This window comes from Ictidomys tridecemlineatus, chromosome 2 (assembly GCF_052094955.1).
Source record: "Ictidomys tridecemlineatus isolate mIctTri1 chromosome 2, mIctTri1.hap1, whole genome shotgun sequence".
NCBI classification, from domain to species: Eukaryota; Metazoa; Chordata; class Mammalia; order Rodentia; family Sciuridae; genus Ictidomys; species Ictidomys tridecemlineatus.
The window spans coordinates 177,584,281-177,610,530 of NC_135478.1; the positions used below are offsets into that span (position 1 = coordinate 177,584,281).

The 26,250-nt window shown below is 34.3% G+C and overlaps 1 protein-coding gene and 1 pseudogene across 1 annotated transcript in view; one reads left to right on the top strand and one right to left on the bottom strand.

The window, feature by feature from the left end:
- The window catches only part of Cog5 (component of oligomeric golgi complex 5), a 300,246-nt gene that overhangs the window by 128,279 nt on the left and 145,717 nt on the right, over positions 1–26,250 (bottom strand). The window lies entirely within an intron of this gene.
- LOC144370678 (zinc finger and SCAN domain-containing protein 4 pseudogene) lies at positions 18,163–19,107 on the top strand (annotated as a pseudogene).

The window sequence follows — 26,250 nt, forward strand, 5'->3', positions numbered from 1 at the left end:
ATAAGGTCTTACTATGTTGCCTAGGCTGGCCTCAAACTCCTATGTTCAAACCTGATTACAGACATGTACCACCATACTGGCCCGCAGTAATTCTTATAACTAATTAGCATTTGTAATTGAGAAGAGAAGCTCAATAAACATTAGCTACCCCCACCTTGATCTGTTAGCAACATGCTATAGTGGGAAAAACTTGAGACTTTTAAAATTAGTCTTAGGATAAGTGAATGAGTAAGTAAATTTCTATTTTTTGGTTTTTAAATATATTTTTCATGAAACTGTTGGAAAGACTATTGAGATAACACATTTACAATATTTGGTATTCAGTACACTACTAATAGAAAATATTGGTCCTCAGACCATTTTCATTCTTTCTTTTTGTTGTTGTTGTTGTTGTTCTTGTATTATTTTATTTTGATTGGAATAATCAAAGGAGAAAGGAGATATACTCCACACTATACTACACCAAATTCAACTGCAAACAAAACCTTCTCTCTTTAAAGCAACGTAGAAATTAAACAAACAAAAAACTAACAAACATAAGCCAACTCTAGTTCAAATGGAGTTTTCAGTATATTTTCTTCATTCAAAAATCTAAAACTACATTTAGGGATTTGAAATATATGAAATTGCCTTTTCTTTTTATTTTTTTTTATTTGTTTTACTTAGTTACACATGACAGTACAATGATCTTGACATATCATACATTTGAACTCAGACCATTTTCTAATGTTCCAAAAGATGTAAGAATTCTAAGAATAGTGTCTATTCCTGTTCCTAAGAAATTTTTTGTCACTCCAATTGTTGAAATAAGTAAAGTTACACAAGAAATACTGTTTGGGCAACCCTGAGGAAATCACTTCATTTCTCTGTGTCTCCATCTTGTAAACTTCAAAACGATGAGAACAAATAAAAGAATGGAACCCCAACCCCAGCTGGAGATATGTTTTTTTTTGGAGGGGGAAGGAGCTGATAAGATCTCAATTCTAAAATTTTTGATTCAGCTAGACCAGATTAAGACCTAGTTATTAATATTTTTCAAAGCTATTTAGATGATTCTAACACAGTCCACTGAGCAGCTACCTGAAAGTAAGCATTTTGGAACCACTGGATTAGATGTCTTTGCCATACTTTGAAAGAAGAGAATCATTTATTCATAGAGATAAATATTTTCTGGTTAAAAACAAAAGAACACAGTATACAAAGAAATGACTACAGAAAATTACAGTGTATACCTAAGGAGCAGTAAATAGATTTTATTGTCTGGAGGGTGGTATACATGAAAAAAGAATGATAATAAAAGATAACTATGAAATGAAAAGAGTCTAGTCATTGACAGAATTAAGTGGCATTCTGTGAAATTCTTATTTTGTTTGGTTAGTAACAGAAAAATTATTGATGTTCTAAATACCATATCCTAGGTTGTTTGAGGAGATAAATTAAATTGGCTTTGCCAATTAGTAATTAAAAAAAAATAAAAAAAAAACAGCATGCACTAGTGAACTGCAATGAGAATTACTCTAGTTTGGACAACTGTCCCCAAAGACACTTGGCTTGGTTCCCAGAGTGGTAACTGAAAGGTGCTGTGGACCTTGAAGAGGTAGGGCAAGTGAGAAGTCCTTAGGTCACTGGAAATGTGCCCTCCAAAGGGATTGAGGGCCCCAATCTCTTCCTTTCCTTCTGCTTCCTGTTTCAAGACACGAGAACTCACTCTTGACAGGTATTCCCACTATGCTCAACCTCACCAGACAGTCATACAAACAGGGATGCTCAATCTTGGATTTGAACCTCTAGAACCATGTATGAAAATCTCTCTTTATAAGTAGCCTGTATCAGATATTTTGTTGCAGTAAGATAAAGCCAACTAATACAAGAATATAATAAACAGGATAGATAGAAGAGATTTTGAAACACTAAAAATAAACTGGATGCTGACTAACTACAATGAACAAGACAGAGAAAAAAGCGTACTATATTTTTGAAGAAAGAACCATATCTCATTTGGAGAACTGAGAATAGAAATATACAAATCAAAAGAAGATCATTTGAGGAAGTGTGTGGGAGACCGGAGGGGTGGGAAAATGTAAAGCTGCTGTTAATGAACTACTTAATTATTAAGGATTAGTCTAAGATACTAATGGGTAATTCTTTGTTGGAAATGTGAAAATTTTTGAAGTGTTTAATCATAGAAAACTAGTCTAGGTAGCAAACTAGATTGAAGTAATAAAGAATGAAAACAGGTATTGGAAACCAAAAATCACAAAGGGGTAAATAAATAATAAAATCAGTGGGAGTAAGAGAATAGAAATTGGGAGATAGATTAGTAAGAAATGAAACTGAAATATTAGAAGAACCGAAGACAAAATAATTGCTTCTAGGTATGATTCAAGTAAAGAATAACAGAGATTCTTCAGTGTTTAATATACTAGAGATACATTAGTGTCTTTTCCCCACTATTCTGTCTCATCACACACATATACCATATAATTTAACTACTGGCTCTTTCTGAGTCCTTATTAATAAAATTAAGGCTTTTAATTTACTATTTAATAGCAGAGAAGACTGAACTAGATGAACTAAATGCACTTTCCAATACTAAAACATAATAATTTTATCATCTATGTATATGATTGATATTGTGCATGTGCTGACACTTTCTGAGGTACTACTAATAATAATAATAATAAAAATATCATACTGTCTGACATTTATGGTCTAATGCAGAATAAAGTCAATTGGCAATTAGAATGTGGGAAAAGGAAAAAGAAGGATTAAAGAAAATATGCAGAAGGAGCAATTGCTCAAACTCTGAGAGGGAAGAAAGATGGAGGAATAAGAAACACTCTTTAAAAAAGGAGTCTCAGCTAAGACCTGAAATGAAAAAGTCCATGGGAAGATGTAAGAACTTGAGGTAAATAGGTATGGAAGACACAGAGAAGGAGAAGTAAAGCATATAAAAGCATATCAAAGCAGAGAAACAGCATATACAAAAGTCTGTGAATGACACTGAACATTTTAGAAAATAAATACACCAACCTGATCCCTGATAGATAAAAATCTAAAGAAATACCTTCTGCAAGCCCAGGTGCCTATGAAAATGGTTCTCTAATTTTGGTATAACTGTAAGAATTACTTGAGGGCACTAGCTAATTAAGAAAGGACTTGTGGAATGCTTATGGTATGTTTTTTTTAATTTAAATGCTAGTCATACATGCTTGTTCACTTTGTGAAAAATCAACTGAGCTACATTCCCATGATGAGTGCACTTTTCTGTTATGATTTTAATTTTTAAAATTCTGAAAGAAATAACAGGAAGTGAAAGAGGTAGTATTAGAACGATATATAGATATATATATCAGGCAAGACTTCTTATTAAATACCTAAAAATTATCAATGATTTATAGTTTATTTTAGGGCAAATATATAGAATAAGAAAATATATAGGGGCTGGGGATGTGGCTTAAGCCGTAACGCGCTCGCCTGGCATGCACAGGGCGCTGGGTTCAATCCTCAATACCACATAAAATAAAATAAAGATGTTGTATCCACTGAAAACTGAAAAATAAATATTAAAAAATTCTCTCTCTCTCTAAAAAAATAAAATATATATATTTAACTTATTAAATATGAATGTTACCTAACTTTTTCCCAAAACAATACAAGCAAGAATTATGCTTGCATGTATACACTATTAAACTTGTATATGATTGTTTTTTAAAATAAGCAACTCCAGGCATGTGGATGCACACCTTTATTCCCAGCTACTCTAGAGGATGAGGCAGGATTGCTTAAACCCAGTATTTTGAAGCCAGTCTGGCAATATCACAGGACTCTTATCTCAAAATAAATACATAACTCACTTCCTAAATAATACCTAATATGAAATTTCTATTTTAATTTTAAAGACTATTATGGACTGAATGTCTATGTCTCCCAAAATTCATATAGTCTATCGCACAATTTACTAGAGTGATATTTCAAAATATGTATTTGGTCTTAGTCCCCTTTCCTGGTGTATAATTCCTAAAATCCTTGGCATCTTCAAAGTGATGTGTCTTTTTAGTGAGTTGACTGATGGCTGGCAGTACTAGCTTCAGGATGGGGATTGGTCATTAAAAAGATTAAGACAGGATAAGGTAGGAGAGAAGGGCCGAAAGTTAAGTTGATCACCAATGGCCAAAGATTTCATCAATCATGCCTATGTAAGAAAGACTCCACAAAACCCCAAAAGAACAGGGTTTGAAGAGCTTCTAGAGAGCTGAGTACATGGAGGTTCCTGGGAGGGTGTGCACAGAGTAGGCATGAAATCTCCACACCCCTTCCCTTATGCATCTCTTCTTCATCTCTATCTTTTGTAATGTCCTTTAAAATTAAACAGTAAGTATGATTCCCTGAGTTCTATGAGCTGCTCAAGCAAATTAATAGAAGGCAAGAAGGGGATTGTAGAAACCCAGGTTCACAGTCAAAAGAATAGGCAAGTAACCTGAGACTTGCAACTGGCATCTGAAGTGGGTGACACTGGGGAATTGTCTGGAACACTGAACCTTGAATTAGATTACAGGATTACCCAGCTAGATTACCCAGACTACTATAGAACTGAATGCTGGCTTGGTGGTGGGAAGAAATCCCCTCACATCTTTTGGAGCCACAGAAGAGATCTGTGTTATCACAGCAAGAGAAACCAGGTTTGAGTCTGAGTTTGGTTTTCCCACTGTATCTTCAGAGTTGGTGTTTGGAGGACTGGCTCTTGGGAGGTTAAAGTGGATGTGATAGTGACAAGGGGTATGATGGGGCTGGTCTTAAGGGATTAAGGCCCTTACTAGAGACAATAGGGATTTTGAGCTTATGTCCTGCTCTCATATCTCCCTCGCTTGCTCTCACACTCTGCCATGTTAGGAATCATGGAGGGTCCTTGCCAGAAATCAAATCCTTCAGGACCCTAATCTTAGCTTTTCCAGCTTCCAGAACACTGAGAAAATAAATACCTGTTGTTTCAGCCATTAGTCTGTTTCATTTTGTTATGGCAGCCACAGCTGACTAACAAATATTTACATACTTAACAAATGGATTAAATTTTAAAAGATAGAGTGAGGTGAAAACTGTCACCACAAAATTTATGCGCTATCATAATCTCAGGATGTGATCTAATCTAGAAACAGATGTAATTAGTTGAGATAAGGTCATACTGGATAATGATTGCCCCTGTATGAAAAGAATATATACCGAGACACACACAGTGAAAAATACCATGTGGCAACAGAGGCCAGAGCCACACATTGGAATGATACAGCTATAAATCTTCAAGGGCAAATGAATGATGGGATCTTCCAAAAGTGAGGAATAAGCAAGGAGTCTTCCCTAGAGCCTTTTGTTTTTGGGGAGAGGGAGGGTGCTTCTGTCAGCACCTTGATTTTACTTCTAGACTCCACAAATATAAAAGAATATGTTTCTATTGTTTTAAGTCACCTAGTCTGTGGAAATTTTTAATTGCTTATTAGGAAACCAATACATAGGATTAGGGCAACAAAAAGACACATACGCTTGAAACCCAGTGTTCACTAATGAATAAACAAAATGTAGTACACGCATATAATGAAATATTGTTCAGGCTTTAAAATGTTGGAGGTTCTAACATATACTACGCATGGATAAACTGTGAGGACACTATGCTAAGTGAAAAAGCTAGTCACAAAAAGACAAAAATAATAGGGTTCCACTCATGTGAGGTACCCAGAGTACTCAAATTCAGAGAGATAGTAGAATGGAGGTTGTCGAGGGTTGGAAGAATACAGAATAGGAAGTTGTTAAATTGCATGGAGTTCCTAATAACAGGGCACAAAGATTCCAATTTCTTCACATACTCACCAACACCTATGATCTTATGTTGTTTTGATAGTGGCCAACATACAGGAGCAGGTAATATCTCATTGTGGTTTTGATTTGCATTTCCCTAAAAATGTGTGATATTATGCATGTTTTCATATGCTTTTTGGTAACTTTTATGTCTTTTCTGTCTATTCAAGTCATTTTTCCATTTATTGACTGGGATTTTTGTTGTTGAGTTGTAGGAGGCCTTTATATATTCTAAATATTAACCCCTTCTCAGGTATATGTTTTGCAAAGATCTTCTCCTATTCTGAAAGTTGCCTTTATTCACTATTCTGTTTCCTTCCTTGTTCAGAAGTTTTCAAGTGGGATGCAGATTCATCCATCTATTTTTCTTCTCATTGCCTGTGCTTTGGGTACCATATCCCAGAAATCACTGCCAAATCTGATATTATGAAGCTTTTTCTCTGGTTTCGTTGAGGAGTTTTATATTTTTAGGTCTTACATTTAGGTCTTTGATCCATTTTGAGTTAATTTTTTGTATATAGTACAAGGTAAAAATCCAACTTCATTCTTTTGCATGTGTAACAAATGTGCATTTCAAAACAAGGACCTGAAGTGACTTATAAACTCCCAAGTTTGAGAACCACTGCTTATATCATCCTTGGCAACCAAATTTAAAAACCCTTTTTTCTTCAGAAATGCCATTTTGGACATTCTCCATAGTTTTAGAGCTCTCTAAGTGTCCTTTGTACAGAATTCAAAAATATTGTCTCTATTCAAAGACAGAAACCCCAATTTAACAGTGAGGAAGTTTATGGTCTTGAATAAGTATTTCTGCTGTAATTACCTAGTAAGCTCTATTATGAACAAGGTATTATTTTAAGCTCTTGATATACATGATATCTTCTCCAATAAATGTTCAAGGTAGTTATTATTATTTCCTAATTAAGGATGGGAAAGGTAGGACATTGAGGAATTAAGAGAATTACGCAACAAAGAACAGAAGGCAAAACAGGGATTCAAGTATGCATTTCATATTAAAGCCCCTTCCAAATAACAATGTTTTCTTGAAAATAACAATTAAAGAAAAGTCTGTAAAGAGAATGACCAGAAAGTAATAATATCTTATTATTTTGTTAAGGGGAAAAAAAAAACCCTCTACTATCATTACTCATAAAATATTGAAATACCCAAAAATAAGCAAATAAAATTAGATGAGAAATTCTCAGAACCAGAGATACTCTTTTTTAAATACTATGACTAACTCATTACCAAGTTCTTACTTCTAATTTTACTGGGACTGATGAAATATCAGCATGGCTGATAAGAATCTCAACTCACTGTTGGGAAACCAGTACTGTGTTACCTGTCTGAACAAATAAACAATTTAGTCCCATCCTGCTAAAAAGTACCTACCTGCACACCACAATTTTCCTCAAGTTTAAAGTCCCAAAGAAAACTGTCCATGAAGAAACTTTCTCTTCCCTAGTACTCCGGATCGCTGTCATCTCTGGGGAGTTGATGATTTAAATCGGCATAGGACAATTAATCAACTTCTTCCCTCACTTATCTGACTCCCCACACTCTGCTGCAAATCACAACTTTATACAGTTTAAATCACTAAAATTAGACACTGTCCTTAACAGGAGCAGCCTCCACCTCATTCCACAAGTAATCCTGACAAACACAATGTAAGTACTTCAATTCACTGCTCATCTTTAAACTGTCTATTTTGTGGACCTATTTTCTTAGTGTTCCAGGAACAGGTCTAGGACCTCCACTTTTTGTTCTTTTACATTCCCTACCAAATCCATCTCTTTACAAAACCACACCTATTATTAGTAAACTCTTGGGTGGTCTAGATTCATTAAAATGCCCCATCCTGATCTGCTGAAAATAGTACTTGGCCAAGAAGATGCTCTTCCCAAGATAACAATGCTTTATAAATGAATATTGCTTCTAGCTGTTAAAAGGAGCCTGCACATCCACTAATTGCATTTTGTCATCACCAAACACGTAAGGTAGGTTAAATACTGCAATGTCCTTTTGAGTTAAGGAAACAAAGAGAGCAAGAGGGTAAACCCCCCATAACTGCTTAGTGGCAGCCCAGGTTTAGATCTTGGGCCCTTCACTGCCTATTTATACTTTCTGTAGCTGGTCATCCTGTCCACCATTTGTCTTTAGAAGTTCTCCAGGTGTACCAATTTTGCAGGTGAGAAACAGAATCTGACAACTATAAGAGATCCCAAAACAGAAAAACTAAAAAAATTTTTTAAATACTACGGTATTAAGAATGAAATTTCTACCTATAAAGTAGCAATATTTTCTAGACAATGTTTTCACTTTAAATGAAATATTCAATATTCTAAAAATAACTCTTCTATAAATGGTCACTATGACTTTCAATAAATCAATCTTAAATGAAATCTCAAATTTTGTAAATTGTTATATAAAATTAGACAAAAGATATAATGTGATGAGCAAAATGATAATTTTTGTAAGAAAAAAAAGAAAAACAGACTATGATCACCTCAGAAGCATTTCAGAATATGGCACAATTATTTTCTTTACTAAATTTAAATTACTTTTGTTTTTCTGCTTGGGAAATAATATGATGTAATATATTTTTCTCTTTCTAAATCTCTATAGGATCATAAGGGAGAAAAGAAATCATAGTTGAGATCTCTAAAAAGCTTGCCAAAATAGGAACACTGTATCCAAAGCAACAGCTGGCACACAGCAAATGCAACAGAGATACAGCAAGACTACCATAAAGAGTATTCCATGAAACAGAAACAATATTCTAGTGTTTATGAAGCCATAGGCTAGTATGAAATAACCTTTATGAGCATAAATATAGCTTTAAATCAAGTTCAACAGAATTTTAAGGCTTTACATAATTGAAATTAGAAATGAAAAGAATGACAGGATCTGATTAGAAATAAAATGTAAAAATACCATATAGAACTCCATGAGTTCACTATGGATGACAGCCGTATATTAAAACTCTGATAAGTATCATGAAGATAATCAATCACATTCTACTTGCTCCTCAAATACAATAATTCTTTAGACATTACATTCTTTTTCTTCCATCTTTATATTTAAGAAGGGCAACAACATAAAAGAAGGAAAACTACAAACACAAAATATAAACTTTGCTGATGTTATGCTGACAAAGTCCATGTCCACTCAACGATATGACTCTATTCACAAAAGTTTATGTCCTCTGATAGTCTTAGTTGATTTTCAACTAATCTTTAATTGAAAAACAAGCATGGATTAAGCAAAATAATTTATTAGTAAGAAATTGCAGAACTACAAAATTTATTCAATACTGATTAACACCTCATTTCACATTCAACTGAGACAAAAAATTAGGAATCCAAAATCACCTTAAAAAGAGATGGGAGGGGCTGGGGTTGTAGCTCAGTGGTAGAGCACTTGCCTGGCACATGCAGGGCCCTGGGTTTGATCCTCAGCACCACATATAAATCAATAAAATAACGGTATTGTGTCCAACTACAAAGAGGGGGGAGAGGAGATGGAAGAAGGAGAACATAAGAAAAAGAAGGAAAAGGGGAGAGGAGAAAGACAGAGGGGTGATGTGCAAAAGGGGAAGAAAGATAAATGATCCATGTGTTCCCAGCTTATCTGATTTCACCAAAGACATAAAGGCCATAGTTAAAAAGATGCAAAGTTAAAAAAAAAAAATGCAAAGTCAATAAAAAATTCAGAGTAGCTATCTTTCACTATACAGACAATTAGTACTATGGAAAAAACTATGAAGTACTGTTGATATTTTTTAATGAAAAAATACAAATATAAGAATCTTAAACACAAAGCAGATAATTCTTTCAATATTCTGGAAAGAATATTTAATTAGGCAGATATTCAGGTAAAGCTAAGATAATAAAAACCACAGTACCATCATCATACAAAATTAAGAAATCATAAAAATTCTAATATCTTATTTGAGAAAAACACTGTTAATATATTCATAATACCTATACCTAACAACTGTACATTAAGTCAAAATATTTAAGACAGCTTATGATATCTGTGTGCATATGCCCTAACATGATATACAGAGCTGATGCTTTTTGGAGTAACCACTTGCCCACAATAGTGAATACTTATAATGGAGCTCCATGAGAGATTACAAATACTAAAGGAGGAGAAAATCTCATTAAATAAAGTAATTTAAAAGCAAGAATTATATTAGCTACCTTGGTTGTGATTCAGAGCTTACCAGGAGCTTTTCTGATTCAGTAACATGCAGCCCATTAATACTTAATATGTATTTTTCAACTAATATAATAGGATTATTCCAGAATCTGTTAACAATCAACAGTCAACAGTGCACAACATAAATGAAATTAAGATATTAAGAAGAACATTTAATACACACTAAGAACTTATCAACCAAAAACTGACTTTATTTTAGCCCTTATTGTGAAGATAGGCAGGAAAAAAAAAAGAAAGAAAATATATAAAAAGGCAAGTGAAAGAATGAGAACAAAAAGAAAAAGGAGAGGGGAAATTGAAGATGACCATGGATTAGAAAAGGAAAGTTCTATAGGAAAAGTGATAGCACATAAAAGAATCTAAGAAAAAGAGGAAAAGAAGACAGCAATGATCAATATGGAGAAAAAGGGCTATTTTAGCTTCCAAATATTTTTATAAAATTAATCTGAAGAACACATATATAAAAATCCATAGTTTGGCACTGAAGTTTTCAAATGATACCTATATTTGGAATAGCATTCCCATGATATTAGAAAACAATAACTAGTATTTCAAGGATACTACAGATGCCTTCAACAAGATGAACTTTATAGGAAAAATAATCATGACAAATTGATGTGGCAAGCCCCCAAACTTTAATGCTTGAATGTAAATGTTTTAAGTAAATATATAAATAGATCTTACTTTTTAAATAAAGTAATAAAGTTAGCCCTCTATATTCATGAATTCCACATTTATAAACTCAATCAACCACAGATCCATATTTGTTTAAATTGTGTCTGTAGCTGGACACAGAGACACCTGCCTGTTATCCCGGTGTCTTGAGAGGCATAGGCAGGAGGTTCACAAGTTGAAGGCCAGCCTCAGCAATTTAGCAATACCTTCAGCAAGTTAGTTAGACCCTGTCTCAAAATAAAAAATAAAAAAAGGACTGGGGATAGAGCTCAGTAGTAAAGCACCCCTGGATTAAATCCTTATACAAGAAAAAAAAGGTTATATATATATACATAAATATATATATATGTATATATATATATATACACACATACATACACAAATACACACACACGTCTGTTATTGAATACATACAGACTATTTTCTTCTTGTTATTCTCTAAACCATATAATACAGCATAACAACTGCTTACATAGCACTTACACTGTTAGGTGTTATACGTAATATAATGATATAAGTGTGCTACCATTTCGGTATAGAGGTCTGGGAACCAATTCCCAACAACTATATAATGGAATAATTCTAGTCATTCTATGCTTTATCAAAGATATTTGTGGCAAGATTTATTAGCTATGTACCCCTACAAATTCTCCTTTCCTCCTTATAAGTAAAATCCTTTACGAGTGGCAAGGTATATACCTCATGAGAAGCCTAAGCCATTTTTGGCAGTTCTGTTCCTCTTTGCCAGATATTTGCTTGCACAGTCCTGCTGACAGCTGGGGTGTTGCCAACGAGACAGAAGGACAGGTTTGCTGAGGCAATTTTGGGAAAGGATTTTATAAAACTGCCTTTTTGGCTGGCAACTGGCACTAGCCTACTTTCAACACAGACCTAATGCCTAGGGATGTGACAGCTACCTTGTAACCATAATGGAACAAGCAAATGAATAAAAATAATAATTGTTTAAGAAAATAATAAAATGTTAAAGAAAAAAAAAGATCCTGGATAGCTGAAACAATGCTGGTATGGTATATATACAGACAAATGTCTGTATAAGTCATTATTAACCTAGCTTATTGTTACGAGTTCTAGCTGTCACATCCAGCACGACTGAAAAACAATATGCAAAAATATATGAGCCCATAATAGTCCTTTTTTTAAAAAAGGAGAAAAAGAACAAAATCTTCTGCTACCATTGGTAGTAACTATTACATTAACTGGTTACTATGAACATAGGCAGTGAAGGACAAAAATCACTTTCTTTTCAATTTTTATTTGTTCTTTGTAGTTAAACATGACAGTAGAATGTATATTGATATATCATATATACATGGAGTGTAACTTCCCATGTTTGTGGTGATATATGAGGTGAAGTTACACTGGTTGTATATTCATATAAGAACATTGGAAAGTTATGTCCTATTCATTCCACTGTCTTCCCTATTCCTATTCCTCCTCCCTTCCTTCATCCCCCTTTGTCTAAGCCAGTGAACTTCTATACCCTCTCTTAATATGAGTCAACATCTGCATATCAAAGAGGACATTTGGCCTTTGGCTTCTGGGGTTTGGCTTATTTCACTTAACATGATAATCTCTAGTTCCATCCATTCACAGGCAAATGCCAATATTTCATTCTTCTTTATGCATGGATGGTATTCCATTTTGTATATGTACCACATATTCTTTTTCCAATCATCTTTTGAAGGGTACCTAGGTTGGTTCCACAGCTAAGCTATTGTAAACTGAGCTGCTATAAACATTGGGGTAGCTGTGTCACTGTTATTATGCTGATTGTAAGTCCTGTGGGTATACACCAAGGAGTGGGACATCTAGGTCAAATGGTGGTTCCATTTCAACTTTTCAGAGGAATCTCCATATTGCTTTCCAGACTATTGCAAGTCTCACCAGCAATGTATGAGTGAATCTTTTCCCCCACATCCTCACCAACATTTATGGCACTTGTATCCTTTTTTTGAGGGGTGGAGGGGTACCTGGGATTGAACTCAGGGGCACTTGACCACTAAGCCACATTCCTCAGCCCTATTTTGTAAAATTACTTAGAGACAGGATCTCACTGAGTGATTTAGTGCTTCACTGTTGCTAAAGCTGGCTTTGAACTTGTGATCCTCCTGCCTCTGTCTCCTGATGTCACTTATATTCTTGATAATTGCCATTCTGATTGGAGTGAAATAGAATCTCAGTGTAGTTTTAATTGGTATTTCTCTAATTGTTAGAGATGGTGAACATTTTTAAATGTATCTGTTGACTATTCATTTTCAAAAGATACTGCTGTTCAGAGTAACCAAATACCTATAGTTGCTGAGTTAAAGCCCTTTTCTACAAAAGAATCACAACTAATAAATACAGAGAAATAACAAAGTAGAAAATAACCCTTTCACAATTCCTGATGAAAGACATTTAAAGATTTAAGCAGAGTCAACAGAGTAATAGAAGACAGGCTTAGCATGCACAAGAAGCCAGTTTAATCCCCAGCACCAGAGAGAGAGCGGGGTGGGGGGAGAAAGATTTAGTTAAAAATTGAAAAATTATTAAGCATGTTAAAATCATTAGGAGAAAGACTGACAAAGAATTAAATATTCTCAAGATGTCCATGTAGGGCATGATGTGGCATGTGAGGCATGTTGCTAGGAGGAAACCTAGCTTGCTGACTTGCTGCCCGCTTCCTAGTCTTGGGGCCCCGCACATGGCTAGGATGGTACCTGGCGATCAGCCAGGAGGTGGTGCTGTGGGTGGTGATGGAAAAAAAAGACCACCTCTAGGATAGGTCCAGGACTCTTCTGCCCTCATGGACAGGTTGTGTCTCCCACTACTGCCTGTAGAATGGGTGTACATGTGAACTCTCCCCACCCTGCTGACCTTTATCCTGATTGACTCCTGTACATTATATTAGCTGTGTGTGTTTTCTCAATAAACAAGATCCTGCTTTGACTGGTCTCCCTGACACATCTGACTGTCCTCCTGCCAGGGAGGGCTGGGTGCAGATGGCCAGTTGACTTTTGCCTTTCTTGGCTTGTCCTGGTTGGGACATGCTTTCCCCATCTCTCAGGCAGGTCAGGAGGAAATGGGGGGGGGGGGGGGCTAAAAACCCTGACATGTCAAAGTATGCACAAATTCATAATGTATTAATAACTAAGGGAAGGGAAAAGTCATTTTCAACAAAAGGTGCTCAAATAACTAAATCCACAGAAACAAATGAAATTCGTACTGCACATAAAAACTCAGCAATTTAGCAAGAGCTTGTCTCAAATCAGACAAAGGGGAATGAAGGGAAGAGAATAGAATATGGGAATAGGAAAGATAGTGGAATGAATAGGACATAATTTTCCTATGTAGATATGTGAAAATACCTAAGTGAATCTCACTATTGTGTATATCCATAAGAATGCTGTACTAGTTAAAATAAGATAAAATCTATGCTTGTATAATTTTTTTCAAAATAAATTGTACCATCATGTTTAACTAAAAAGAACCAATTAAAAATAAACAAAATAAAAAAAAATAAAAATGGATAGGGATGTAATTCAGTGGTAGAACACCATTAGTTCAATCCCAGGTACTTTAAAAAAAAAAAAAAAAGACCTGAAAGATAAAACTTCTAAGAGAATATATATGAAGAATCTTTATAACTTTAGTATATATAACTTTTAAAATCATATACAAAAGAAAGAATGAATAAAACTGGATTTTATCAAAACTAAAAAATTTCTTTGCTTTTCAAAAAGATAATACCAGCTGGGTGTGGTGGCACACATCTGTAATCCCAGAGGCTCAGGAGGCTGAAGCAGGAAAATCTCAAGTTCAAAGCCAGTCTCAGGAACTGTTGTTATGCACTAAGCAACTCAGTGTGACCCTATATCTAAATAAAATACAAAATATTGGCTAGAGATGTTGCTCAGTGCTTAAGTGTCCCTGAGTTCAATCCCCAGTACCCAAAAAATAAAAAATAAAAACAAAGGGGAAAAGGTAGTATCATTCTTAACAGACAAAGAACTATAACTAAATCAATAATCATCAACCTATCAAGACATAAACAAACAGAATATCCATAGAATGGAATATTACTCCACAAAGGACTACTTACATATACTACTGCAAGATGGAGGAACCTAAATAAAACACTGTGCTAAGTGACAGAAACTGGAATCATAAGATTATCTGTCTTTTGATTGTATTTATATGAAAATCTATAGAAGCAATGAAGAATTAGTAATTACCAAGACTTAGAGGCAGGAGGACAAAGTGAGTACAAATAGGCATGAGGGAATCTTTTTGGGGATGATAACAGTATTCTAACCTGAGTTATCAACTATATAAATTTACTAAAACTCATCAAAAGTATAAACTTAATGGCATGAATATTATGAAATGTATGTTACACCTCAATAACAACACTAAGGGAAAAAGAGAAACCACAAATAAAAAAACATCTATAATATATAGATATGACAAAAGACTTGAATGCAGAATTTATTAAGAATTCTTTCAATTCAATAATGAGAAGACAATATACCCTTTAAAACTTGGACAAAGACCCTTCACAATATGTATTTGAAAAATTGTTCACATCTTCAAATATTAAAACAGCAAATTACAATTGCACATGAGAATCTTCAACACACTTACTACAAAGGTAAAAATGAAAAAGACTGCCAAAATCAAACTGTGGCAAGGATTTAAAGAAACTAGAATTCTAAGCTTATGACATGGGGATGTAAAACAACAGAGCCACTTTCCACAACTTACAGTCTCTTTAGAAAGTAACCATAGCCACTTAGGCACATGCTGTGTGATCCCAGAAACTCTGAAGGCTGGACAGGAAGCTCAAAAGTTCTAGGTCAGCTTCCGCAGCTTAGTGAGATCCTAAGCAACTTTGCAAGGCCATCACAAAATAATCAATAAAATATGCCAGGGCTATAGCTAAGCTGTAAGGGGCCCCTGGGTTCAATCACTAGTACCAACCACAAAAATTAAAATTAAAAAAGTAACTATAATAATGCTGAGAGTACATAGTCCATGGGGTAGAGGTAAAATTACATGTGTGAGGCCCTGGGTTCAATCATCAGACCCAAAAATTGAGGTGAGGAGGTGGAGGGATGCAAAAAAGAAACCATAATATTCTTTGCAATAACCTAGCCATTTTGTCTTAGATATTTATCCATCAGAGATTTAAACACCTACTGACACTAAGACCTACACTTGAGTGTTCATGCAGCTTTTTTCTACCACAGGGCTAAACTCAAAATAACCTAAAAGGCTATCAATAGGTGAATGAATAAAGATTACTTTCATAAAATAAAATATTAAAAGGAATAAGAAGTGGGTGCTGGTGTAATCCCAGCAACTCAGGAGGCTGTGGAAGATCACAGGTTCAAGACCAGCTGCAGCAACTTAGCAAAGCCCTAAGCAATTTAGCAAGAACACAAAATAAAAAATAAAAATGAGGAAAAGGGGGATGTAGCTCAGAGGTTAAGCACCCTAGGTCCAATCCCCAGTGCCAAGAGAATGAATGAATGAATGAATGAATGAATGAATGAATGAATGAATGAATGAAAAACAATTAATAAATAAAAACAATAAGATAGGAACAAAATACCAAACATATAATACAGATGAACATCAATTATGTTGAGTAAATTAAGCCAGATACAATTATATAAAACTTTAGAAAATACAAATTCATCTATAATGGCCCAAAGTATTTACCTAGGTTTTCATTTTCTCTGAATTACAAAATAAAAATCATAGTATTTACTAAAATAAAAGTCTATCACAACACTGTATAAATAAAATCTCTTAGAATTACCCAAATGCAAACACATTTTGGTGAAATTTTTGAGAAAGAGACAACAATTATACCTAGACTAAAGAGTAATCACAAAATTTTAATCAAAGAACAGTGATAGAATTCTGTAAAAAATAAAATAAAAATTTAGTCAACTACTGAAAAATTATTCAGAGAGCAAAATGAAAATAAAATGTCATTCAGTGAACTGGAAATTATGGAAAGCAATAATCCAAAAGACCCTACAGCTAAAAGCAGAAAGTTAATTAGATGTGAATCTATACTGCAAGATGGCAATAAAATAATACAATAACAAATGTTCCTGTGGTCGGTCCATGATAAGAGAATCTGGCAAAGAACAGGACAATAACATGACTGTGAAAACCCTAGAATAACAATACTACTTTACATTCGGTATAAAACAAAATATAGACACAGAACATATGGTAATTAAAATATTGCAAATAAGAGTGGAGAGGGAAGGAGGAAAGGATTAAAGAGCTCACCAAAAAAAAATAGTTACTTAAGACAAGATCAGCATACGTTAAAAAGTGCATGATAATAAAGGTTTTGCATGCTACATACAGTGACTGATATATATATTGCTTGTTTATTTCTCCAACAATTTAAAAATTATAAATGAAATCACAGATGAAAAAAAGAGATGTTTAAACTGATTCCACAGAAATACAAAGTCTCACAAGAAACTACGATGAACAATTATATGCTAAAAAACAAACAAACAAACAAACAAAAAACTGGGAAACCTAGAAGAAATGGATAAATTCCTGATCACACACAACTTACCAAAATTGAAGAAACAAAAAATCTAAACAGACCAATAATGAGTAATCAGACTGAAGCAGTAATTAGAAGCCTCCCTCACAATCCCAAAAATAGTCCAGGATCTGATGGCCTTACTTGCTTAATTTTACAAAACATCTGAAAGATAACTAATTCCAATTCTTCTTAAACCATTTCAAAAAACTGAAATAGAAGGCACTCTGACAAACTCTTTTTATGAGGCTAGCATTATTACCCTGATACAAAAACCTGACAAAGTTACAACAGAAAGAACTATAAATCATATTGCTGATAAACATACATGCAAAAATTCTCAATTAAATACTAGCAAAACAAATTTAACAGCACATAAAAAAATATCATACACCATGAACAAAGAGGCTAAGAGTCAAGAATGATTCAACATACCCAAATCAATATATCAAGAGAATGAAGGAGAAAAACCTGGTGATCATCTCAATAAATATACACATACAAAAAGCATTTGGTAAGATTCAACATACCAGATTAACTCAGCAGAAAGCTAAGTCACATCTCAGTTCAGTGTGCAGGCCAAGATTACTCCATTTGAAGTTCAACAGAGAAGGAATTTACAACATTTAAACATCCACCAATATTTAAAACAGATCCTCAGACTAAATCACCAAAGCTGAGTTTTTCTGAGAACTTTTGCTAAGAATGACATTACATCTCAAAAATTCATTTCAATGTGAAACACCCCAATATGATGTTGATTAGAAAATATAAAATTTAGACCAATCCAAGGATCTGCTGTTCAGAAGGGAGAGGAGATTTCTTGAGTTCTCATGCTCTCAGCTCAACTCATTTTAATAAGCAATAACTCATGTGCAAGGCAAAAATTGCAAAGATTCCATGAGATTTTTCATTCATGGGTGCAACCAGAAAAGCATAGTAAGGATTAAATTATTTCTCAACTGGTCCTGGAGCAGTTTATGATTAATGGAAACTGCAGGGACAAATTCACTTTGAAAGGGAAATGGGAATCAATGGCAGAATCTGGAGAAATTAATGGAAGAACTGATCTATGATTGTGTGAAGCCACTTGTCATAGTCCATGTTCCCATGCAGGGACAGGAAACCCTTTTGTTCTGAGACTATGCCCTTAAGAGAAGTCCTTATTCATCTCAAAAACCCGTTGTCAGCAGAACACAACAGCAGAGAAATACTGATACCCTTTGAGAAATCTCCAGATACTTTACTTGGAAAAAAGACAAGAAGATAAAGAAGATGGATATAACAATTCCTGGAAAAATGCTCAAGTAAATGACACTGTTAATAGTTAACGGACTCACATATTTTCCCTGTTCATTTTCCAGGAAGAGGACTATCCTAGGTCTAAAGAGAAAGATGTTTGTTGTGAGATACTCACACAACTCCAGAAGAGCAAGGATAGGTACCTCTAATTCCCAGAAAGGGTCCCTGAAATGACCTTATCAAAACATCACTGTGGAGGTGCAACCTATACTTCTCTCTAAGCCAGACAGTCCTCCTCTAAGCCTGTCCCTACCTACCTGAGCAAGGAGGGAACTTCCACATGTGAGGGACATCAAGAGAAATTCCATAAAGCCCCAAAATCATACAAGTGAGAGAAATGTCCCAAGGTTTTTAGGTCATTTGTTCATACTAAGTGTCAAAACAGCTTCTTCCAGACATCAGACTTGCATGTACATCAGATGAGTCACACAAAGGAAAAGCCTTTCATGTGCAGAGTAAAAAGACTTTTCATGTGAAAAGACCTTCATCCACAAAACCAACCTGAGGCTTATGACAGAATTCACACAAAAGAAGTCCTACACATATTCCTTTTGCCAGAGAAGCTACCACCCATCCTGTCACCAGAAAATCAGACTCAAAAGTATTCTTTCCATACCAGAAGCTTCCTTAGTGTCGCAGTCTGGCTAGGCACAAAATCACGAGCCACTCAAGCAAGAACAAACTTTATTTCTGAAACACCGAGGAACACCAGGCACAGGGCCTTCTCCTGGGACATATCACACCAACCGGAAATCCCTCCTACCGCACTTCCCCAACCAATAGGAACTCTCCGGGAATCCCAGAGAGCTCCAAAGTAGCAGGACAAGGCAGACAGCAGGGGTCTAATATCAAACTGAATACACATCTTAACATAACCATTATCATCTCAATGGCTTGCTGGCCTCACCTTTTCAACCAAAAATGCCAGGTGTCATTCCTACTTGGCTATGGCTCTCAGCACCTTAGCTACTGCTCCTATATAATTTATATGAACATATATGTACATTTCCATTGTATTTATCCATTGATAATATATACATAACTTCTCCATCAGGCTTTCTCTATTTACTATCTCACATCACTAAAATGTAAGGCTAAAGAGGGCATAGAATTGCTCGATTTTGTTCATTAAAGTATTCCAAGTATCTAGAAAAGTGAGGCTATTATTTAATGTTAAATAGATATCTGTTCAGTGAACAAATAAACAAAACATGATTCAACATCCATTCATGATAAAAATTCACAACAAATTAGGTATAGAAGAAATGTATCTGAAAATACTAAAGGCTATGTATGAAGAGCCCACAGTAAATATGGTACTTAGAGGAAACCAAGTATTTCCTATAAGATCAGGAACATGACAAGGATGCCCACTTTCACCATACTTATTTATAGAGTACTGAAAATCTGAGTAAGACCAACTGGGCAATAGAAAGAAATAAAGGGTATTTGAATTGGAAAGGAAGAAGTTAAATTATCCATGTTTTGCAGATAACATGATTTTATACACAGAAATCCTAAATATTTCATGAAAAAATTGTTGGAACTGATAAACAAATTCAGTAAAGTTATAGAGTACAAAATCAACACACAAAAAAAGCAGCATTTCATTTTTTTTCTAAAAAAAAAGAAAAAAGAAACTTTCGCTAATGTAAAAGAAATTTAGAAAGTAATCCTATTTAAAACAACTGCAAAATATTTAGGAATAAATTAACCAAGGAAGTGAAAGATCCGTACAATAAAAATTAAAAAACACTGATGAAATAAATGATATAGGACACACAAAAATAGAAAAACATCCTGTGTTTATAGATTATAAGAATGAATATTATTAAATGACCATACTATCCAAAGCAACCTACAGAGTCAATGAAATTCCCATCAAAATATTAATGACTTTTTTCACAGGTAGACAAAATACAATCCTAAAATTCAAATGGAACTACAAAGGATCCAAAATAGCCAAAGCAATCTTCAGGGGGCAAAAATCATGCTGGGAACATCACAATAAATGACTTCAAAACATATAACAAAGCTATAATAATCAAAACAGCATGGTACTGTCATAAAAACAGACACATAGACCAATGGAACAGAATAAAGAACCCAGAAATTTAAAGCATGTTCACAGAACTGATTTTTGACAAAGGTGCTGTAAATCAGTGAAGAAAAAATAGTCTCTTCAATAATATGATGCTGGCAAAATTGTATATACATATTCAGAAGAACAAAACTAGATCCCTTCTCTCACAGGTCATACAAAAATAAACACAAACTGAGCCAGGCATGGTGGTGCATGCCTGTAATCCCAGCAGCTCAGGAGGCTGAGGAAGGAGTATTACAGATTTGAAGCCAGCCTTGGCAATTTAGTGAGACCATAAGCAACCAAGTGAGACCTAGTCTCAAAAAAGGTGGTGGGCGGAAATGGGGTGCTGGGATGTGACTCAGTGGTTAAGCACCCCTGGGTTCCATCCTTGGTACCAAAACAAACAATAAGAAAAACAAACACACACACACACACATACACACACAAACACACTTTGGATCAAAGACCTAAAATATTGAAATTACAAAATTACTACAAGAAAACACTAAGACATTTGGGCATGAAATTTTTTTTTGGGGGGGGGGGTGCAGGTAGATTTCCAAAGGCACATGCAACAAAAGTAAAATTAGATAAATGGGATTATCCATTTGGGGGAAGAAAAGAGGGTAGTGGGAATCAAACCCAGGGTTGCACATACTAAGCTAGCGGTGTACCACTGAGCCATATCCCCATTGTCAACAAATGGGATTATATCAAACTAAGAAGCTTCTACATATCATAAATCAACAATAAATCAACATGGTTAAGAGACAAGCTACAGAATAGGAGAAAATATCTGCAAACTAGTTATCCAATAAGGGGTTAACCTGAATATATAAGAAACTCAAAAAGCTGATTACCAGCCCCCCCAAAAAAAAGTTAATTAAAAATAGCCTAAAGAACTGAACAGACACTTCTCAAAGGATGATATACAAATGACAAGTATGTGGAAAAAATTCTCAGTCTCACTAATCATCAGGGAATATCAGGAAAATGTAGCTCAGAAGCACAATCAGATATTATCTCAACCCAGTCAGAATGGCTATCATCAAAAAAGGCAAAAAGTAACAAATGCTGGTGAGGATGTGGTGAAAGTAGAACTCTTATATACTATTGGTAGAAAACTAAATTAGTACACTATGGAAAATAGTATGGAGATTCTGCAAAAAAAAATAAAACAAAAAACAAAACAAAACAAAACAAAAACTACAAATGGAACTACCACAAGATCTAGCTATTCCACTACTGTGTATATATCCAAAGGAGATAAACTCATTACACGCACCCCCCCCAAGAAATACTTGCACTCCCATGTTTACTGCAATACTATTCACAACAGCCAAAATTTGGAAATCTACTTAGTTGCCCATCAGTGGATGAATGAATAAAGAAAATGCAGTATATATGCAAAAGGGAATAATAGTACTCGGCCACAGAAAAGAATGAAAATCTGTCAATTCAGGAACGTGGATGAAATAAAGTCATTTTCTAAATCTTTGAAATAGCCAGATAGACAAACATAAAAACTATATATTTCACTCCTTTTTAAAAACCAAAAAAAAAAAAAAAGTGATCTCATAGAAGCACAGAATGAAATAGTGGTCACTAGAAACTAGAAAGGGTACAAGGAGGGAGGACAGAATGCTGAGGATCGAACCCAGCGCCCAGCACCCAGGGCATGCCAAGCGAGCGTGCTACCACTTGAGCCACATCCCCAGCCCAAGAAGTTTAAAAGGGGCTCCAAAACACTGTTAAGAGGAGGGTTTTTCTGTAGCACTATTTTTTAAAACAATCTATATTATTTCAAAATAGGAGAAAATATCTGTAAACTAGTTATCCAATAAGGGGTTGTATTGTATATATATATATTATATATATATATATATAATATATATATATATTATTTTAAAATTTCTAGAAAAGTACAAAACTCCCAACACATTAAAAATTGTTTTTTAAGGAGATGAAAATGCTTATTACCCCAATTTTATTATTGTACATTATATACATGTGTCAAATTGCTACAGTGTACCCTATAAAGATATACAAATATTATGTCTCTAAAAAGGGGAAAACCTAAAAACTATTGAAAAAAAATATTGAAATAGAACAGACAAGAGGAGTTTCTGTAAACTCAAATTTATTCTAGAATTTATGAGATGAGTCAGAAAAAAATTCTAATATATAGCAATAGAAAGTCTTCTTAAGCTTGAAACATCAACTGACAAATGCTATTGATGTTTGTTGGATCCTTAAGAAAGAGAGAGAACAAAAAAAATGATGTTGTACAACCTACATAGTTTATGTATTCAACATGGCCAGGAACTTCTCTTTAAAGCTCAAGTAAATGCTTAACATCTAATACTCCATTTAACACACTCAGAATTTTTAATCACAAAAAGAGTTCATAATATCATAATCACATATGGTATGCTATGTAGGCATTTATCTAATAAACTTCAATTCTACTCTGTCATCTAAGAGAACCCCATCTAGATTATATTGTCATGGTAGGTACTACTAGCTGACAAATGATAAGCACCAGGACCATGGGCTTCATTTGAGGAGGTTTCTGCTTTAGGAAAAAGCAAATTCATGGATATGTAGTTACTTTGTTAGCAACAGTTACCACAGAACAGAGTAAAGCCATATACTAATCTTTAAAAGAACTAAATGCAAAGACCCTCTTTCATGATGACCTCTCAAGAAAGTAAGTACATCATCATCCTCCACTTTGAATCTCCACAAAATTCTGTACTGTTTACTAGGAAATCTTATAATTCACAAGTTAAAGTCATCCTGCTAATTAAAATGTCACAATTTCACTGTGGGGGCCTCGTATCTATGGTGATGCAGGAACTCATCCAGATCAAAATCTATCACCTATTTTTGAAAGCTAGTTAAAGCTTGAAGTAATGGAGTCTACTTCTATCTATCTATCTATCTATCTATCTATCTATCTATCTATCTATCTATCTATCTATCTATCTCCTGTCAGTGAAAGATTCCAAGGGTTATTAGAAAACAGAAAGAAACAGGAGTCAGGGAAGCAGGTGCTTCATACAGTGATAGCCCTTACAGTGACAATACCTGCCTATGAAATGTCTTTCCAATAAGGTAATATACTACAATTGCCCAGAAGATGTGCTTGCTTTAAACCATCGGTCCTTCCAAATGTCTGAAAAGTGGCAGTGGTACTACTATAAATTTTTTCCACATAGAAATAATAATAAGCCTTTCTAAAAGGCTTTTCCATATAGAAATAACAAGATTGAAGTTGGAAATTTATTTATATACATTATGTAGGAAAAAGTAACAGTTTCTCTGTATATAAGTAGTCATTTAGTGTGTAAGTTTGAAAACTGAAATTTTATATCAGTGCAGTAGGGATTTTGTAATACTACATAACAATTTAACACTTATAAATGTTAATGCAGGGCTGGGGATGTGGCTCAAGCGGTAGCGCGCCCGCCTGGCATGCGTGCGGCCCGAGTTCGAACCTCAGCACCACATACCAACAAAGATGTTGTGTCCGCCGAGAACTAAAAAATAAATATTAAAAATTCTCTCTCTCTCTCTCTCTCTCTCTCTCTCTCTCTCTCTCTCTCTCTCTCTCTCTCTCTCTCTCCTCTCTCACTCTCTCAAAAAAAAATGTTAATGCAACACACTTAGTCAATTAACAAGGAAAAAAAGAGGGTAACTATCCAACAGATACCTGCATTAACTAAAAAAAAAAAAAAAGTATGAAAAGGAATGCTAAATAAATTACACTAACTTTCTTTTATTAAACAGCTGTTTCAGATAATGAAAGACTGGCTACTGTCTTAGACTCTGGACTGCTATAACAAAATACCATAAGCTGGATGACTTATGAAACAAAAGAAATTTATTTCTCACAATTTTGGAATTGGGAATTCCAAATCAAAGTGCCAAAAGATGGGGTACTCAGTGAGGGCATGCCTTTGAATCCATACAAGAATATCTTTCAGCTGTAACCTTTTATTTTTATTTTTTTAATGGACATAATATCTTTATTTATTTTATTCATTTTTTAAATGTGGTACTACTGAGGATTGAACTCAGTGCCTCACATGTGCAAGGCAAGCAAGCACCCTACCACTGAGCTATAACCCCAACCCCTAGTTATAATCTTATATGGCAAAAAGAATGGGAGTTCTCTCAGTCAAGTAAAACGAGAGTTCTCTCAGTAAAATGAGAATTGGGATAAGAGGATATGGTTGATGAAAAGTTGAGAATGTCTCCTGTAAGGGCACTAATCCCACTTATCAAGACTCCACCACCTTCATGAGCTAATTTACGCTTCCCAATGACCCAATCTCTTAATATCATAACCACAGATGTTAGGATTTCAACATATAAACTGGGAGGAAGGCACAAATGTATGCATAGCACAGCAGCCATTCAACAGAAGTGACAATTTATCTGCAAATTACAGTTTGGTAATTATCATCATTATTACTGTTATTTTATTAAGGGTGGAATACAAAGAAGTGGTAGAAACAGCATCTGTTTCTTGAAGGTGATTCTATCAGACAATAACAATTTGATTTTTTATATCTTTCCTTTATTTATATTATTTATTTTTTTAATGTGACGATGAGGATTAACCCAGTGCCTCGAATGGGTGATGCAAGTGCTCCACTGCTGAGCTATAACCCCAGCTCCACAATTTGATTTTGTGAAAAAAATCTCATTGACTTATCAGTCAACTGCTAAATCATCCAAAATCACTGACAACAAGGAAGATGAACATTTTTGTTGCTCTTAACTACTGTGAATTCAACAACTGGTAAAGATAACAATGATTCTTATGCTAAAACTTTCCTATGTTGATGTATGAATACACTACCGGTAAAACTCTACATAATGTACAACCACAAGACTGGGATCCTAATTAGAATAAGTTATACTATAATATGTCAAAATATACTCTACTATCATGTATAGCTAAAAAGAATAAAAAAGAAAAAAGTTTCTTACACTATTGTAGTTTTATAATTAATTGATATTCCCCCCCAGTAACATACAAAAAAATTGATAATAAAAATGATGGCATCAACTACATACACAAGGATCACCAACAATTTTGAGAAATCAAATTAGTATCAGAAATTGATTATTAAATGCAAGTGATGACAGGATATAATCTTTCAAAAGTTCTTTCTTAACTGAGTACCTCTTCATACTATGAGCTCATAAAGTACTTAAGAGTACAATATTTTATAAATGTAATAGTATCTCAAAATTACTTCTTTTAGTAGCTATATATACTAAATATTAATTATATACTTAATTATATCAATGATCTCGGATAAGTGAGAGAATATAATTTAAGAAAGATAAATAGGACTGGGGCTGTAGCTCAATAGCAGAGCACCAGCATGTGTGAGGCACTGAGTTCAATCCTTAGCACCACATAAAAAAATAAATAAACAAATAAAAAAATTAAAGGCATTCTGTCCATCTACAACTACCAGATATACATTTATATATATATATATATATATATATA